This window comes from Schistocerca cancellata, unplaced genomic scaffold (genome assembly GCF_023864275.1).
Source record: "Schistocerca cancellata isolate TAMUIC-IGC-003103 unplaced genomic scaffold, iqSchCanc2.1 HiC_scaffold_681, whole genome shotgun sequence".
NCBI classification, from domain to species: domain Eukaryota; kingdom Metazoa; phylum Arthropoda; class Insecta; order Orthoptera; family Acrididae; genus Schistocerca; species Schistocerca cancellata.
Genome location: NW_026046692.1, coordinates 160001 through 165000, shown reverse-complemented (window position 1 = coordinate 165000; position 5000 = coordinate 160001). Strand labels below are relative to the sequence as shown.

The window sequence follows — 5000 nt, the reverse complement described above, 5'->3', positions numbered from 1 at the left end:
TGTAATGCAATTTGTGCCGCAATCTACCCCAAGTTGTGCCGCAATCTACCCCAAGTTGTGCCGCAATCTACCCCAAGTTGTGCCGCAATCTACCCCAAGTTGTGCCGCAATCTACCCCAAGTTGTGCCGCAATCTACCCCACGTCGTGCCCCAACGTGACCCAGGTTGTGCCCCAACGTGACCCAGGTTGTGCCCGAACCTGACCCAGGTTGTGCCCGAACCTGACCCAGGTTGTGCCCGAACCTGACCCAGGTTGTGCCCGAACCTGACCCAGGTTGTGCCCGAACCTGACCCAGGTTGTGCCCGAACCTGACCCAGGTTGTGCCCGAACCTGACCCAGGTTGTGCCCGAACCTGACCCAGGTTGTGCCCGAACCTGACCCAGGTTGTGCCCGAACCTGACCCAGGTTGTGCCCGAACCTGACCCAGGTTGTGCCCGAACCTGACCCAGGTTGTGCCTTAACCTGACCCAGGTTGTGCCTTAACCTGACCCAGGTTGTGCCTTAACCTGACCCAGGTTGTGCCTTAACCTGACCCAGGTTGTGCCTTAACCTGACCCAGGTTGTGCCTTAACCTGACCCAGGTTGTGCCTTAACCTGACCCAGGTTGTGCCTTAACCTGACCCAGGTTGTGCCTTAACCTGACCCAGGTTGTGCCTTAACCTGACCCAGGTTGTGCCTTACCCTGCTCTGTAATTGGCATATGACACGTTACATTAATGTATTGTTGTCCAACCGCAACCCGCTCAGAATAGTTCGCGACTCGCACTCCCCGGTCTCATGTGTATCGTTTCATGTTCAACACGTCGCAAGTGTTGCTTCCTTTTTACATGCTCACGCTATACACTGTAATGTGGACGCCAGCAGGACGTACATCGCCCCCCCCCCACCCTTCCCCCTTCCCCCTGCCTTCGCAAGCTGGTCGGTCAGGTGCATGCCGAAGCACTCAGTCTACGTCGTGTTCTGTCCTGTGTCCACTGTCCGCCGATGTACGCCTAACCCACACACTGTACTGCACAGCGGTCCTCATGTACTGAATGATACACTCTGGCACATGTGTGACCGTACAAAGACTGCGGTGAACCATACCGTCCAGATGTTGTGCACACAGCTACGTGTCATCTCGCCATAACAGCTGCATTGCAGTGTGGTACGCCATAGAGACGTGTGGGAGTAATGGACGCGGTGGATGGCGATCAGCATGAGCCGTCTGTTCATGTAGTGGCGCGTGTATGCAGACGTAGTAGTCTCTTCTCACACAATGTGATAGCACGGTGCCCCGCGTTCCACATCTGCGACATGCTACAGAGGCCGGTTGACAGTTGGTCGCGCAATGGACATCGCATACGTACGGGGGCACCTTCCACGTGCCCTCTAGTTGGGCACATTTTGTTGCGTGGATGTGAGCGGACGTATTGTGTCTTGACACCTGACAGGCAGGCATGCAATAATAGTTGACTTTGCAAACGGGGATGGACGTGTACGTTTACTGGTGACGTTACGCAAATGAACAACTGGTAACCCGTTGTGGTGCGGTTGTCCTTGCTGGAGGTACATCTGTGAGGGCAACGATCGGTACAGCTACGAAGCGGTCCCCACCATACCAACGAACGTGAATGTGAATCTGGGTGTGAAGCGATACGCGGCTGTGGGTGGGTGGGACTGTCCCCGGCCGGTGAGGGGGGGCCGCCCGGCGTGCTGGCCGCGCGGTGCGTGGGCGCACGCGCTACAGCCGGCTGGTGGGGGCGCCCAGTGGCAGGCGCGCCGGCCGACGGACGCGGCAGGCGGCGCAGCTGCGCGCCGGGGCACCCTGCGCGCGGCGCCGTGCAGCCAAAGTGGGTCCTCGCCGGCCCGGTGCGAAGCGCGGTGGACATCTGCAGTGTGCTGGTCCGATTGAGGACTGTGTGCGTTGAGGATGCGCCGCCGCCCGGCACTCGGCGCCGCGACGCCGTCTGCTGCTCGGTCGCCCCAGCGGTTCTCGCTGGTGGTTTGTATCGCAGTTGTGCAGACGTGTTGGCACGTGCGCTGTGCTGGGAGAGTTCGCTTCGGCACCCACGTGGGGCCTTTTCCCTTCTGTGGCGCTGGCGTTGGAGCTGCCGGTCACCGTAGGTGGCGCGTGTTGTCTCCCGCCGGCAATGCCACGACAGCACGCTCCCGGGCCTCTGTCGGCAGCGGCAAGCTCAGTTGGGAGCACGGGTGGTCGCACCTAAAGCGTCTACTCGCCTAACTCCGGGCGATTGCGCCTCTCTCGAACCCGACCAAGTACTTAGGACGGCGCTGCGCGCCGCCGGGACCTGAGAGGGTTTCGAGGTGTATTGTGCAGGGGAGCTCAGCCTCCTCCTGTTTGCAGAATAATTGAGCGGACGCTTGCGTGTTCGCGCGGGCCCCCGGGACACACTCCCGGGCGGCCGGCTGCTCAGCTCTAGTTGACGCAGCTCCCTGGTTGATCGTGCCAGTAGTCATATGCTTGTCTCAAAGATTAAGCCATGCATGTCTCAGTACAAGCCGCATTAAGGTGAAACCGCGAATGGCTCATTAAATCAGTTATGGTTCCTTAGATCGTACCCACGTTACTTGGATAACTGTGGTAATTCTAGAGCTAATACATGCAAACAGAGTCCCGACCAGAGATGGAAGGGACGCTTTTATTAGATCAAAACCAATCGGTCGGCTCGTCCGGTCCGTTTGCCTTGGTGACTCTGAATAACTTTGGGCTGATCGCACGGTCCTCGTACCGGCGACGCATCTTTCAAATGTCTGCCTTATCAACTGTCGATGGTAGGTTCTGCGCCTACCATGGTTGTAACGGGTAACGGGGAATCAGGGTTCGATTCCGGAGAGGGAGCCTGAGAAACGGCTACCACATCCAAGGAAGGCAGCAGGCGCGCAAATTACCCACTCCCGGCACGGGGAGGTAGTGACGAAAAATAACGATACGGGACTCATCCGAGGCCCCGTAATCGGAATGAGTACACTTTAAATCCTTTAACGAGTATCTATTGGAGGGCAAGTCTGGTGCCAGCAGCCGCGGTAATTCCAGCTCCAATAGCGTATATTAAAGTTGTTGCGGTTAAAAAGCTCGTAGTTGGATTTGTGTCCCACGCTGTTGGTTCACCGCCCGTCGGTGTTTAACTGGCATGTATCGTGGGACGTCCTGCCGGTGGGGCGAGCCGAAGGCGTGCGACCGCCTCGTGCGTGTTCGTGCGTCCCGAGGCGGACCCCGTTGAAATCCTACCAAGGTGCTCTTTATTGAGTGTCTGGGTGGGCCGGCACGTTTACTTTGAACAAATTAGAGTGCTTAAAGCAGGCAAGCCCGCCTGAATACTGTGTGCATGGAATAATGGAATAGGACCTCGGTTCTATTTTGTTGGTTTTCGGAACCCGAGGTAATGATTAATAGGGACAGGCGGGGGCATTCGTATTGCGACGTTAGAGGTGAAATTCTTGGATCGTCGCAAGACGAACAGAAGCGAAAGCATTTGCCAAGTATGTTTTCATTAATCAAGAACGAAAGTTAGAGGTTCGAAGGCGATCAGATACCGCCCTAGTTCTAACCATAAACGATGCCAGCCAGCGATCCGCCGCAGTTCCTCCGATGACTCGGCGGGCAGCCTCCGGGAAACCAAAGCTTTTGGGTTCCGGGGGAAGTATGGTTGCAAAGCTGAAACTTAAAGGAATTGACGGAAGGGCACCACCAGGAGTGGAGCCTGCGGCTTAATTTGACTCAACACGGGAAACCTCACCAGGCCCGGACACCGGAAGGATTGACAGATTGATAGCTCTTTCTTGATTCGGTGGGTGGTGGTGCATGGCCGTTCTTAGTTGGTGGAGCGATTTGTCTGGTTAATTCCGATAACGAACGAGACTCTAGCCTGCTAACTAGTCGCGTGACATCCTTCGTGCTGTCAGCGATTACTTGTCTTCTTAGAGGGACAGGCGGCTTCTAGCCGCACGAGATTGAGCAATAACAGGTCTGTGATGCCCTTAGATGTTCTGGGCCGCACGCGCGCTACACTGAAGGAATCAGCGTGTCTTCCTAGGCCGAAAGGTCGGGGTAACCCGCTGAACCTCCTTCGTGCTAGGGATTGGGGCTTGCAATTGTTCCCCATGAACGAGGAATTCCCAGTAAGCGCGAGTCATAAGCTCGCGTTGATTACGTCCCTGCCCTTTGTACACACCGCCCGTCGCTACTACCGATTGAATGATTTAGTGAGGTCTTCGGACTGGTACGCGGCATCGACTCTGTCGTTGCCGATGCTACCGGAAAGATGACCAAAGTTGATCATTTAGAGGAAGTAAAAGTCGTAACAAGGTTTCCGTAGGTGAACCTGCGGAAGGATCATTACCGACTAGACTGCATGTCTTTCGATGTGCGTGTCGTGTCGCGCAACACGCTACCTGTACGGCAGCAGCCGTGCGCCGCGTGCGGAACCACGCGTGCCTCTCAAAACTAACTGAAAAATGTTGTGTGGTACGAGCGCTGAAGCTCTGGAGCGGCTGGCCTGCGGCACCTGGCGCCTGGCGCCGGTTTTGAATGACTTTCGCCCGAGTGCCTGTCCGCTCCGGTGTGGAGCCGTACGACGCCCATCGGCCGTGAGGCCGTTGGACACAGAACGCTGGAACAGGGGCCGTCAAACGCCTCAGTCCCGCCTATGCAACTGTTTTGAAAGAGACAGTGGAAACTAACAGAAAAGATCACCCAGGACGGTGGATCACTCGGCTCGTGGGTCGATGAAGAACGCAGCAAATTGCGCGTCGACATGTGAACTGCAGGACACATGAACATCGACGTTTCGAACGCACATTGCGGTCCATGGATTCCGTTCCCGGGCCACGTCTGGCTGAGGGTCGGCTACGTATACTGAAGCGCGCGGCGTTTGTCCCGCTTCGGAGACCTGGGAGTGTCGTGGCCGCCTGTGGGGCCGGCCGCGTCTCCTCAAACGTGCGATGCGCGCCCGTCGCCTGGCGGTTCGCATACCGGTACTTTCTCGGTAGCGTGCAC

General features: G+C 57.0%; 2 non-coding genes across 2 annotated transcripts; both read left to right on the top strand.

Moving 5' to 3' along the window:
- Window positions 1-2434: 2434 nt before the first annotated feature.
- Window positions 2435-4343, top strand: LOC126139220 (small subunit ribosomal RNA). Its single transcript, XR_007528653.1, has one exon. It is a non-coding gene; the product is annotated as a small subunit ribosomal RNA (ribosomal RNA).
- Window positions 4344-4694: 351 nt separating this feature from the next.
- On the top strand, window positions 4695-4849 carry LOC126139197 (5.8S ribosomal RNA). The gene has a single exon (XR_007528632.1). It is a non-coding gene; the product is annotated as a 5.8S ribosomal RNA (ribosomal RNA).
- The last annotated feature ends 151 nt before the right edge of the window (window positions 4850-5000 follow it).